This window comes from Marmota monax, unplaced genomic scaffold (genome assembly GCF_021218885.2).
Source record: "Marmota monax isolate L192 unplaced genomic scaffold, Marmota_monax_Labrador192_F-V1.1 WCK01_AAM20220418_F8-fsc00682, whole genome shotgun sequence".
Classification (NCBI taxonomy): Eukaryota; Metazoa; Chordata; class Mammalia; order Rodentia; family Sciuridae; genus Marmota; species Marmota monax.
Genome location: NW_026693998.1, coordinates 65,095 through 78,895, shown reverse-complemented (window position 1 = coordinate 78,895; position 13,801 = coordinate 65,095).

Here is a 13,801-nt window from a genome sequence, read left to right as displayed (position 1 = left end):
GCATGCTTTTGATGCTTTAAAGTGTTCATTGGGAAGATATCTGGAAAGGTGGGACAAGAACTAGTATTTGAATCTTGGGTCCAAGTCTAGCTCTACTCTTGACTATTGTGGGCTTTTGTCTGCTCCTGGGTCTCTTCTGTGATTCACATTTACAGCCATGGCAGAAGAGAGTGTGTGCAACTGGAATAGTGCTTGCACACTTTCTACTTCCCAAGTTCAGCAGACTTCCTCCCTTACCTCCTCTGATAGCCCTTCCTTTCCTCAGCATTAAGATGCAGAGGGACTAACAGAAAGCAGAGGGCTGGTTTCATCCTCATGACCCAGGCCCAGTGGTGCAGGCTATGGATCCAGTTGCCCTGGCCCTTTTGAGAAGCTTTACAGGTTTTGTGTTGTTGTAAGAGTGTCTTTGGTTTGTTTTAATCAGGTATGGGAGGCTCACAGAAACAGATTTTCATAGAGAGCTATGGTTTTCTATAACTAGTAGTGCAGGGCCATGTGGGAAGCACAGGGTTGGTCAGGAGGCCTAGGGTATAAAAGGTCAGGGAGAACATGGGAAAGAGGCTTTACTGTATTTGTACAGAAAGAAAAGATGAGGCAGCATAAGCAAGGTTAGCATTAGTATTTTTTTTATCATTTCAGTGTGCTCTAGGGGACAGGGGCCATCCCTGATTCTCTGGTACCCCTTCTTGCTGAAATTAGAGCAGGCAGAGAATAGACTGAGAGGGTGGGAGCCCAAGAGGGACGGGATTGGTAGTGTGGGAACTAGATTGGTTAATTTACATAATGTGAACATGATGGGGAGATGGCTGAATACCTGTAGGAGTTAGCTATTTTCAGGAGGGAATGCCTGGGTGCAGAGATACATGCCTGCAATCCAAGTGACTCAAGGGCTGAGGCAGAAAGATTGCAAGGTTAAGGTCACCCTCGGCAATTTAGTGAGACCCTGTCACACAATAAATTTCAAAAAAGAGCTAGAGATCTTGTTTAGGTGTAGATCAGCTATAGAATACTCCTGAGTGTTCAATCACCAGTACCTCCCCCCACCCAACACACACACACACACACACACACACACATACATAGCCTAGGAAGTCATGCACTTCAGGGTCAGTAAAGCACCATTGTCATAAAACAAAACAAAACAAAACAAACAAACAACAACAACAACAAAAACAGAGTCCCAACAGTAAAAAGCTTTGGCAATACAAGCATTTTATGTCCCCAGAAAGTGAGAAAGTCACTCTGCAGATTCTCCTAGCAGCCTGATCTCTGATCCCTCAGGCCAGGGCCTGTGTTTGTGGTATTCCAGGTCACATGCTTCATGAACACTAAGCAGCCTTGTAGGTGACAGAAGAACAGTAGGACTTCTTGTTTTAAAGAAGTATCTCCCAGTGTGACATAAAGTTTGGCCAGCAGAACAGAGAATTCAGTAAGTCAACAGCCTCTCCTCTGTTCCTGGAAAGGGCAGTGGCCTAGCTTTGCATGACATTGCATTTCACTGGGGCCTTTATTCTCTCTGATGGCACCTTGAAAGGGGATGTGAAGCATGGCACAGAACACTCTGGAGTGCAAAGGACCAGAAGTCAACAGGTTTTCATTGCAGCTGGCATGAGACCTTTCCAGGCCAGCAGCTTTGTCATGGGGCCATGGATTTTGATGCCTCATGTTAGTGTGTGTGTGTGTGTGTGTGTGTATACATGTGCATGAAGTGTCAAGTGCTCAGTGACTAATTGTGCATGCTTGGGACAGAGAAGGAGAAAAGAATACTTTCTGAATTGGGGGTTGCTTCTTGGGAGGAATCTTGCCTGATATTCAAGGAGCAGCATCCGGCTTGACATCCTCAACCGACCTTGAGCTGGAGAATTTGGGGAAGAATGGTAGAACTCTTGACAGAGAGAATGTAGCACCACAATCATGCCCAAATTAGTAATTCTCCTCCCTGCAGGTTTTAGCTTTCTTCTGATAATATGCTGTGTGTCTCCCTCTCCCCCCTTTTTTTGTTTCTTTCCTCCCTTACTCACTTATATGAGATAATCAATGTGCTTAAAGCACTGGGGACAAAGGGATGAACTAGAAAAGACCCAGTGCTTTCCTATGCAGCATGTATGATCTAGCCCAGGATTCCTGTGCCTCAACATAAGCAACACAAGGGACCAAACGCTGGTTTGGGTTGAGGGGCTTGTCCATCAAGATGATGTGTAGCCATCCTGTATCCTACCTATTAGATGTTCTAGGACCACTCCCTGCATTTTTTGACAATCAAAAATGCCTCTAGAGAGGCCCAGTGTCTCCTGAGCATGACCATTTTTCTGGCTGAAAACTGCTGAGCCGTGAGGCAGACAAGTAAGTCCATGCCTGCAGTGTTGTTTGCATGGATGTCTCTGCCTGCTTGGCGTTTTCTCAGGGTCTGCTACTGCTCACAGAATCTGAGGTAGTGGGACTTTCAGGGGCTGTTAATACATGCCTGTTGTGAGACAGCAATTGACCAGACACTACCAAATAAAACCCTGGTTAAGAGAGGCACCATTTTAATATGTTGGGATTATCATGGAGTTATTTCAGTGACAGCAAAAATTAGCAATAGTCAGTGGAGGTATCTGCAAATAAATTAAAGATTAAAATGGCCTTCTCTGTTACTCCCTTTCAGCCATTTTTTCACCTTGAGATAACTTCAGCATGGGAGAATAAGTGGCTTTAGTGGCAGGTCTGCATCCTGAAGTTTTTCTTCTTTTCAAATAAAACTCCAATCCCCTTTGTGTCTTTGTGGACCCTTAAAGATGAGGCAAAGTAAATAGTGTGAATGGCTTTATTTGTGCCTGATACTTGGGACAGCCTCAGCTTTTGCCAAATGTTTGATCTTTCCTGACACTTGTTGAATGCATATACGTGTGTTTCCATGGCAACTGAAGACACATACCATCCCACTACAGAATCCAGTATAATTTTATTTTCCCTGAAAAAATTCAGTTTGTGGCTGGTTATATCTGTGGATGCAGGACTAGTGATATCAATGATCGATTATAATATGAATATAGTTGACCATTAAAGAGAACAGGAGGAAATTTGAGATTCTCATGCTTTGCTACTTTCAAAGCAAAGCTGTCTTCTGAAGTGACCTCTCTTGTATTCTGAGCCACTAGAACTTGTGGTGTGACTTCTTTACCTTTCCTTCATTCTTGTGGCCACTGTTTTCCCAGGATGCTTTGCATAGAGCTTCCTGGATGTCTCTTTGTCTAGTGGTGTTGGCTGACCTTTCTTCTCTCTCTGGTCAAAAAGTGGCATTGCATTTCCAGGCTCCCTCATGATTGGGCGGTGCTAACTGATAAGGTCAGGCCAGTCTCTATGCCTGGACCATCTCACCAACACAATGGCCATTTCACCACCAATAATAAAACATTTCCCTATGCCACTGGTGTTTCGTGCCATTCAAGATGAACATTGTTTGGGTTAGCCAGAATCTCTCAGTGAAGTCCCCTTGCTGACCATCAAATGGCATGTAACATGCCTTTCAGCCCTTGGAGATTTGGGAGTTGCTTGTTTCTACAGCATCACCTGGCATACCTGGTGGTGTCATTTTTTTTGTAGCTTAATATTTACCATAATGTTACTTACTCAGAAGCAGAGAAATTGCCTTACATGAGTAATCATTCCACCTTCCTTGAGAAATTTTTTTATTACTATTAGTTTTGTGATAGTAGAAGCAAATGTGACTCCATTTTGTTTTATGACTTCATCCTGTAAAACAACCATGCCAAGTAGAAGGGTCATGACTGGGGCAAGATGTTCTTTTTCTTTTGCTATAGAAACCTTTAAGAACACGGAACTATCTAATGGGGCATTGTTTCACTAACTAGGGTAATGTGGCTCTATCTCTGTAACTGGGGTAATTGGACTAACTGTGATTGGTTAGGCTTCCCGCTGCTTGACTGCACTCTCCCGCTTCTGTAACCTGGCTTGCTTGCATTGGCTAGACCCCCGAACATCTCTTTAGTGGTTTTCAGGCTTATAAGGAGAGCCCTTGCAATTGTTCAGGGCTGATCAGGGGAACAGCTTTATGCTCTGGTCAATGGCCACTAGTGTCCTTCAATAATGGCTTGATTTGATTATATGTGAGTGGTCTGGAAGTCAGTTTATGAAACCCCGGGATGAAGCTTTAACTATAATAGTTTAATGAGGGGACAGAATGTATTTTTAATGTCAATGTTGGTATGAGTGCAGTTGTGGTCCAATAGTTTGGGCAGCTTAGTCCAGTTTTCTGATATCTGAGAATGACAAGGTAAACTTAGTGAAATCAATGCTTCCTGCCTTGAAAATGGGTATCTAATCTTGGACCACAGTATTTAGTTTCAGGACCGTGGAAAATATTGGTAATAGCCACACCTTACTGAGCACCAACTATGTGCCAGAAATTGAATATACCCTAACTTTGATAATGACTATAACTCTATAGGGTTAGCTATATAATATTTCTATTTTCAGAGGATAAAACTGAGGCACAAAGGGCTAAATTGCCTAAAGTCACCTTGCAAGTGGAGCCAAGTTTTGAACTTAAATCTAGATTGCAAAATTCCATGTTATTTCTATTGATCCAAACCAATTCTCCTTTGCAAATTTCTAGGAATGGGACAAAATTTTCCTGCAGGATATTATCCTTGAAACTGTTAGAAACTAGATATTCTGTGTTTGGTTAAATTTCACACTTTTATTCATTCATTTCATTATTCCAAAATGCACCCATTCTTATAGTCATTCAATCCTTCAGAAGGCCTTGTTGAGAATCTATTAGATTCTGAATTTTGTTTGGCACTGGACTTAGATGTGAACATGTTATGATTCCTGTTTTCATCTTTAATAGATTTATAACATTGAGGGGTGGAGCAACACACACAAACACTCACACACACATGTTAAGTGTATTTCTAGGGAAATATTGCATACTGAGGAGGTAGCTCCTGCCGAATACAGGATGTGGAATGGTAGTAGAGTGAGTTCCAGAGGTTTCTGCCTTCTATTTCTGATTGAGAATCTTAAACACAACCCCCTTCCCCCATCCCACTAAACCCACAGTCTGGGGGTAAATGCCATTATACCTGCCATGATTCTTCTTTCTTAAGGTAAGTGTCATGGCTTCAATATTCTATCCTCTTTCGTATAGGGTACTCCCTTGTTTTTGTTCTCCTCTGTCCCTGTGAAGTCATCTTTCCAATTTTTCTTACCCATCAGATTAGTGGCCCCTCCTAAAAATAGTGAGATTAAAATCCTAGGTCTTTGAAGGGCATAATCAGAATTCTTCAAATTTGGGCCTGTTACTTGCTCTTCAGAACCTGGGATTGTTTACAGAACTGTACAGCAGGGAAATGGTGAAAAGAACCCTTTGATTATGTGCTCCTAAGATGGATAATTTGAGTGGAAACAGCTCTGCAGCTCTGGGGATTAAAATAAGCACATGTCTTATGTGTGAAAAGTGTAAGCCAGAGTTGCTGTAGTCACTTCATTTTCAAAGTCCTCACAGCAAGCCATTGTATGAGTCAGAGTGTCTGTTGAGTATCTGTCAGGCCTGAGGGTAGGTGATTAACCTTATTAACTTACAGGAAAGGTGCCTCCAATGAAGGAACCCCATGATATTCACCATCCAGTTCTATGGTCTATAAGCCTTCTGTGAGGAAGCCAAAGTCAACTAGACCCACAGATTCCCCAAATGCTTACGGTGCTTCTACAAGCCAAGTCTTTGGAAATGTCTGTCTTGAAAGGAAACAAAGGCAGATTTTCCATGGTTTCTCTCAGCCTTGAAAGTGGGACATGCAAGAGGGCAAAGAAAAGATAGGAAAGGGGTATTATGATAAGAGATTTCCTGAGGAATAGAGCAAACAATTCTGTCAGGTGGTCTTAAGGATCATAACCTTGACCTGATATTAATGTTTAATCGGGTGCTTAGAGCAGAGCACTTGAGAAAAATTCTAAGAATCCACATGACTGATAAAAGTTCTCATGATGTAGGAGGCTGGTGTTGCCCAGATGGATCTGCTTATGAAGCTCCCCTTATGACCCTCTTTCTACAGAGCTATCACACTGTGCTTGCTACCTTCTACTTGTATCTGCTGCATGGTCTTGTGTGAGGTTTGCATTAGCAACAGTGGCTGTCTTGAGAGCTGCAATAGCTCCTGGGGACATCAATGCAGTATCCAGTTGCCCTTCCTTTTTTCTTCAAAGAACCTGATTTTTGTCAATTCTCCAATGGTTCAACTCTGGTAGGCAGAAAATATAACTAGAAAAATCTGCACATTGCAGTCTGTGCTAAACTGAGTCCAGGGTGAGCATATTATCTACTCAGGTGCAATGAGAAAGGTCCTGAAAGTCTCTGGATGTTGGTGGGGTTCTATGTTCTTCGAGGTGAGAGTAGTTTACCTGCTTGCCCAACTGGATAGTGCAGCACACCTGTTAGATGTGAGGCTGCTTCTGACAACTCTTGTTGGACCTCCAGGGCACCAGAATTATTGCAAAGTTAAGACAATTGTTGACAGAATACTATCTTTTGAGATGATGTTGGGTTGACAGATCAATACCCTCCTGGGATGCCTTGTAATGGTGGTAATCAAATTCTGTATTTAAAACCAGATGTTATTGGGTTTTCTGTTCCGTATAAACTAGACCCCTGAGACACAGCTTATATGCTTCTGTCTCATTGAATCATATCCTAGAATACTATTTGAAAGGTTAATTGACCTCCCTGTGAGAAAGGGATAGTTGTGCAAAGAAAAGATTTATTGTGCCTACGGATGTAATCCTGGGGCATTATGCCTGAGGCAGAACCTTGGTCTTCCCTCCTAAGAGGATAGTAAGTGATATTTCATGTTAATAGCATCTGAGGCCCCTATCTAGTGAGTGGCTGCTTCTACATAAATTCTCTCAGATTTCCCACCATGCTTTCCTTGTATGCACCAGCAGATTCAGGGAATGTTCATAGATGCTGGAGTTAGACAGCCTGGCACTGAAGTGTGGCCTTAGGCATGAAACTTGACTTCTCTCAGCCCCTGCTCATTTTTGATCTTCAGAAGGTAACCATGAGAAATACATAGCCAAGAGAGAGTCTAACCAATCATAAGCACTCCTTAAATGCCAGTTTTCTTCACTGTCCTCCATATTATAGTCATAAGGTTAAGAGAAAAAATTACCTGATTTGAGAGATTCACACACATGACAAACATTGGACATTGTCACTCTGGCTAGTCTATCTCCCCCTCACATTATCCAGAAAGTTGAGCTGTCTCAAAAAGTAGTCATGGGACTTCTGTGTATCACTTCTAATTACATTATTCAGGAGTGCAATGAAGTCCCAGGTGACTAAATCTTGTGGCATTGGATGCATACATATAACCCCAAGTCTGGTTGGTTGACATTTCAACATCTATAACCCAGTTTTAAGACCTGCATGAGTTTAATCCTGCCAAGAAAATAGTACTAATTATTGTCCATGAGTTCAATGTCATTGTTGGATCAGGTTAAACCAGTGTTTTGGACTGGCATACTTACCAATTTTACAGTTGGCCAGGAAGCAGCTTTTGCACGGTTTATAGAGAACTTGTTTCTCCTTCAAAAAGCCCTCATGGCCACCCACTGGAAACAAGGCTCCATCTCAACACATGTGGGACATACTGTCAAGTAAGGAAAGCACCAACAACCCAGAAAGCACCAGGGCATCTAGTAGAAGCTACGGCTGACCTAATGCATGCCACAGTCTGGCTGGGCACAAATGCCGCAGTCTGGCTGGGCACACAATCACGAGCCACCACACAGCTTGTAGATTCAAACAGCAACTCTTTATTCCCGAACTCACACCAGCCGTCTACAATCACGTTCTGGGGAAATCCACGTTCTCTGCCCAAATCCACGTTCTCTGCCCAAATCCACGTTCTCTGCCCAAATCCACCTCCACTGGGCTTCTAGGGTCCAGAGCACCAAAGAATTTCTGTTGGTTCATAATTCACACCTAGGTTCTCCTCCTTGCCCTTGTAACCATCAACCCCCTGCTGGACAGCCCATTTCCTACCCAATGCAGTTCTGTTTTTTAGAGCTTGGGTCCATTTATGTAGTAGAACACTATGATGAGTAATAGAATTATTATATGATTATACTCAATTAACTTCAACTAACCCTTGAAATTTCCCTAATATTAGCCATTGACCTTCTTTGAACTGCTAAATAGTGTTCTTTGAATTTATTCTGGAATGAACTGATTTTGGTGTGCTAATTTGTATTCTGTGGGGGCAGGTGTTATATCTGGGAATTCAGGGCAGAAAATGATGACCAGTACTAGGGTTCTGAGAACTGATGGGGGTTGTTTGGGGAGACACTGGCAATTGACTCAGGCAGCCTATGACTCTCATGTGAATTAGTCCATGAAGTGCTGGTGAGAGCATTGAGAGTAATTTTTATCTGGACTCAGGCAAGTTTGGTCATGTCTTCAACTTTGAACTTGGAGTCTGTTGTGAGCACTGAATTGTATGCTCTTAAAATTAATATGTTGCATGCCAGGTTAAGGTGGGGCATGCCTGTAATCCCAGTGGCTTGGGAAGCTGACACAGGAGGATATTGAGTTCAAACCAATCTCAGCAATTTAGTAAGGCCATCATCAATTTAGGGAATCATACACCCTCAAAAGGGTCTGCTGAACCTTGGGAGGGCCTTTATTTTTATACATTTTTTTGAAGGTGTTTTTTTGAGATGGTTAATGGATAGCCTCAAGGCCTGAAAATTCTATGGTTTACATAATTTTCAAGAGTTACAATCTTTTCTAACATATATTGATTACTTAAGATATTGAGTACATTGTTTAAAATATTTTTCTCTAACCTTTGCCAATCATGATTAACCTTTTACATTTTTACCTCAATCACTAGGTGCTAGACTATGCCTCTAGAATATATATCTTCTTCCTACCTATTATTAACTTTTAACTTTAAAGCATATCTATGGTTATTTCATTAACCTTTAACTTTAAAGCATACCTATGACTACTGGTAAGCTTTCTTGCTTCTAATCTAAGTCCCACTAAAACACACTTAAAATACTGAAAGCCTGTTACTCTGAAATGCCTCTAAAACATATCTTTGTTAATTTTACATTATTCTGTTTTTAATCTCCAAGGTAATTTCCTTTTTTTTCATATAACCTATACTGCTTTCTTAAAGAATTTCTTTGATCTTTGGTTAAGAACCACAAGTCTTTTTTTTTTTAATTTTTATTGTTGGTTGTTCAAAACATTACATAGTTCTTGATATATCATATTTCACACTTTGATTCAGTGGTTATGACTCCCCTTCACCCATAACAGATTGCAGAATCACATCAGTTACACATCCATTGATTTACATATTGCCATACTAGTGTCTGTTGTGTTCTGCTGCCTTTCCTATCCTCTACTATCCCCCCTCCCCTCCCCTCCCCTCTCTCTCTCTACCCCCTTACTGCATTCATTTCTCCCCTGTATTATTTTCCCTTCCCCTCACTTCCTCTTGTATGTACTTTTGTATAACCCTGAGGGTCTCCTTCCATTTCCATGCAATTTCCCTTCTCTCTCCCTTTCCCTCCCACCTCTCATCCCTGTTTAATGTTAATCTTCTTCTCATGCTCTTCGTCCCTACTCTGTTCTTAGTTACTCTCCTTATATCAAAGAAGACATTTGGCATTTGTTTTTTAGGGATTGGCTAGCTTCACTTAGCATAATCTGCTCTAATGCCATCCATTTCCCTGTAAATTCTATGATTTTGTCATTTTTTAATGCAGAGTAATACTCCATTGTGTATAAATGCCACATTTTTTTTTATCCATTCATCTATTGAAGGGCATCTAGGTTGGTTCCACAGTCTTGCTATTGTGAATTGTGCTGCTATGAACATCGATGTAGCAGTGTCCCTGTAGCATGCTCTTTTTAGGTCTTTAGGGAATAGACCGAGAAGGGGAATAGCTGGGTCAAATGGTGGCTCCATTCCCAGCTTTCCAAGAAATCTCCATACTGCTTTCCAAATTGGCTGCACCAATTTGCAGTCCCACCAGCAATGTACAAGTGTACCCTTTTCCCCACATCCTCGCCAGCACTTGTTGTTGTTTGACTTCATAATGGCTGCCAATCTTACTGGAGTGAGATGGTATCTTAGGGTGGTTTTGATTTGCATTTCTCTGACTGCTAGAGATGTTGAGCATTTTTTCATGTACTTGTTGATTGATTGTATGTCCTCCTCTGAGAAGTGTCTGTTCAGGTCCTTGGCCCATTTGTTGATTGGGTTGTTTGTTCTCTTATTGTCTAATTTTTTGAGTTCTTTGTATACTCTGGATATTAGGGCTCTATCTGAAGTGTGAGGAGTAAAGATTTGTTCCCAGGATGTAGGCTCCCTATTTACCTCTCTTATTGTTTCTTTTGCTGAGAAAAACTTTTTAGTTTGAGTAAGTCCCATTTGTTGATTCTAGTTATTAACTTTTGTGCTATGGGTGTCCTATTGAGGAATTTGGAGCCCGACCCCACAGACTGTAGATCGTAGCCAACTTTTTCTTCTATCAGACGGCGCTGTCTCTGATTTGATATCAAGCTCCTTGATCCATTTTGAATTCACTTTTGTGCATGGCGAGAGAAAGGGATTCAGTTTCATTTTGTTGCATATGGATTTCCAGTTTTCCCAGCACCATTTGTTGAAGATGCTATCCTTCCTCCATTGCATGCTTTTAGCCCCTTTATCAAATATAAGATAGTTGTAGTTTTGTGGATTGGTTTCTGTGTCCTCTATTCTGTACCATTGGTCCACCCGCCTGTTTTGGTACCAGTACCATGCTGTTTTTGTTACTATTGCTCTGTAGTATAGTTTGAAGTCTGGTATCGCTATACCGCCTGATTCACACTTCCTGCTTAGCATTGTTTTTGCTATTCTGGGTCTTTTATTTTTCCATATGAATTTCATGATTGCTTTCTCTATTTCTACAAGAAATGCCGTTGGGATTTTGATTGGCATTGCATTAAACCTATAGAGAACTTTTGGTAATATCGCCATTTTGATGATGTTAGTTCTGCCTATCCATGAACAGGGTATATTTTTCCATCTTCTAAGATCTTCTTCTATTTCTCTCTTTAGGGTTCTGTAGTTTTCATTGTATAAGTCTTTCACCTCTTTTGTTAGGTTGATTCCCAAGTATTTTATTTTTTTTGAAGATATTGTGAATGGAGTGGTTGTCCTCATTTCCATTTCAGAGGATTTGTCGCTGATATACAGGAATGCCTTTGATTTATGCGTGTTGATTTTATATCCTGCCACTTTGCTGAATTCATTTATTAGCTCTAATAGTTTCTTTGTAGAGCCTTTTGGGTCTGCTAGGTATAGAATCATGTCATCTGCAAATAGTGATAATTTAAGTTCTTCTTTTCCTATTTTTATGCCTTTAATTTCTTTCGTCTGTCTAATTGCTCTGGCCAGTGTTTCGAGAACTATGTTGAACAGAAGTGGAGAGAGAGGGCATCCCTGTCTTGTTCCAGATTTTAGAGGGAATGCCTTCAATTTTTCTCCATTCAGAATGATGCTAGCCTGAGGCTTAGCATAGATTGCTTTTACAATATTGAGGTATGTTCCTGTTATCCCTAGTTTTTCTAGAGTTTTGAACATAAAGGGATGCTGTACTTTGTCGAATGCTTTTTCCGCATCTATCGAGATGATCATATGGTTCTTATTTTTAAGTCTATTGATGTGGTGAATAACATTTATTGATTTCCGTATATTGAACCAGCCTTGCATCCCAGGGATGAATCCTACTTGATCATGGTGCACAATTTTTTTGATATGTTTTTTTATCCGATTCGCCAGAATTTTATTGAGGATTTTTGCCTCTAGGTTCATTAGAGATATTGGTCTGTAGTTTTCTTTCTTTGAAGTGTCTTTGTCTGGTGTAGGAATCAGGGTGATGTTGGCCTCGTAGAATGAATTTGGAAGTTCTCCCTCTTTTTCAATTTCCTGAAATAGCTTGAAAAGTATTGGTATTAGTTCCTCTTTAAAGGTTTTGTAAAACTCTGCTGTATACCCATAGGATCCTGGGCTTTTCTTAATTGGTAGTGTTTTGATGGTTTCTTCTATTTCCTCAATTGATATTGGTCTGTTTAGGTTGTCTATATCCTCCTTAGTCAATCTGGGCAGATCATATGACTTAAGAAATTTATCGATGCCTTCACTATCTTCTATTTTATTGGAGTATAATGATTCAAAATAATTTCTGATTATCTTCTGTATTTCTGAAGTGTCTGTTGTGATATTGCCTTTTTCATCCCGTATGCTAGTAATTTGAGTTCTCTCTCTTCTTCTCTTCGCTAGCATGGCTAAGGGTCTGTCGATTTTGTTTATTTTTTCAAAGAACCAACTTTTAGTTTTGTCAATTTTTTCAATTGTTTCTTTTGTTTCGATTTCATTAATTTCAGCTCTGATTTCAATTTTTTCTTGCCTTCTACTTCTTTTGCTGTTGTTTTCCTCTTCTTTTTCTAGGATTTTGAGATGAAGTATGAGATCATTTATTTGTTGGTTTTTCCTTTTTTTGAGGAATGACCTCCAGGGGATGAATTTCCCTCTTAAAACTGCTTTCAATGTGTCCCATAGATTCCGATATGTTGTGTCTGTGTTTTCATTTATCTCTAAGAATTTTTTAATTTCCTTCTTGATGTCTTCTATAACCCATTGATCATTCAGTAACCTATTTTTCATTCTCCAAGTGATGCATGATTTTTCCTTCCTTCTTTTATCTTTGATTTTCAGTTTCATTCCATTATGATCAGATATCATGCCTGATATTTTCTCTACTCCTTTATATTGTCTAAGAGTTGCCCTGTGACATAATATATGATCTATTTTTGAGAAGTATCCATGTGTTGCTGAGGAAAAAGTGTAACTGCTTGATGTTGGGTGGTATATTCTATATATGTCAATTAAGTCTAGGTTATTAATTGTGCTATTGAGCTCTATAGTTTCCTTATTCAACTTTTGTTTGGAAGATCTGTCCAGTGGTGAGAGAGGTGTGTTGAAGTCTCCCATTATTATTGTATGGTGGTCTATTAGACTCTTGAACTTGAGAAGAGTTTGTTTGATGAACATAGCTGCAGCATTGTTTGGGGTATATATATATATATATATTTATGATTGTTATGTCTTGTTGGTGTATGGTTCCCTTGAGCAGTATGTAGTGTCCCTCTTTATCCCTTTTGATTAACTTTGGCTTGAAATCTATTTTATTTGATATGAGTATGGACACTCCTGCTTGTTTCCGAAGTCCGTATGCATGATATGATTTTTCCCAACATTTCACCTTCAGTCTATGTATGTCTTTTCCTATCAAAAGAGTCTCCTGTAGGCAGCAGATTGTTGGGTCTTGTTTTGTGATCCATTCTACTAGCCTGTGTCTCTTAATTGGTGAGTTTAAGCCACTAACATTTAGGGTTATTATTGAGATATGGGTTGTTCTTCCAGCCATATTTGTTTATTTATGTTACTAAATATGGTTTGTTTTCCTCTTTGATTATCCCCCCCTTTAATGTCCTACCTCCTACTGTTGGTTTTCATTGTTATTTTCCATTTCCTCTTCCTGTAATGTTTTGCCAAGGATATTTTGAAGAGATGGTTTTCTAGCTGCAAATTCTTTTAACTTTTGTTTATCGTGGAAGGTTTTAATTTCATCTTCCAATCTGAAGCTTAATTTCGCTGGATACACAATTCTTGGTTGGAACCCATTTTCTTTCAGTATTTGAAAAACGTTATTCCAGGATCTTCTAGCTTTCAGAGTC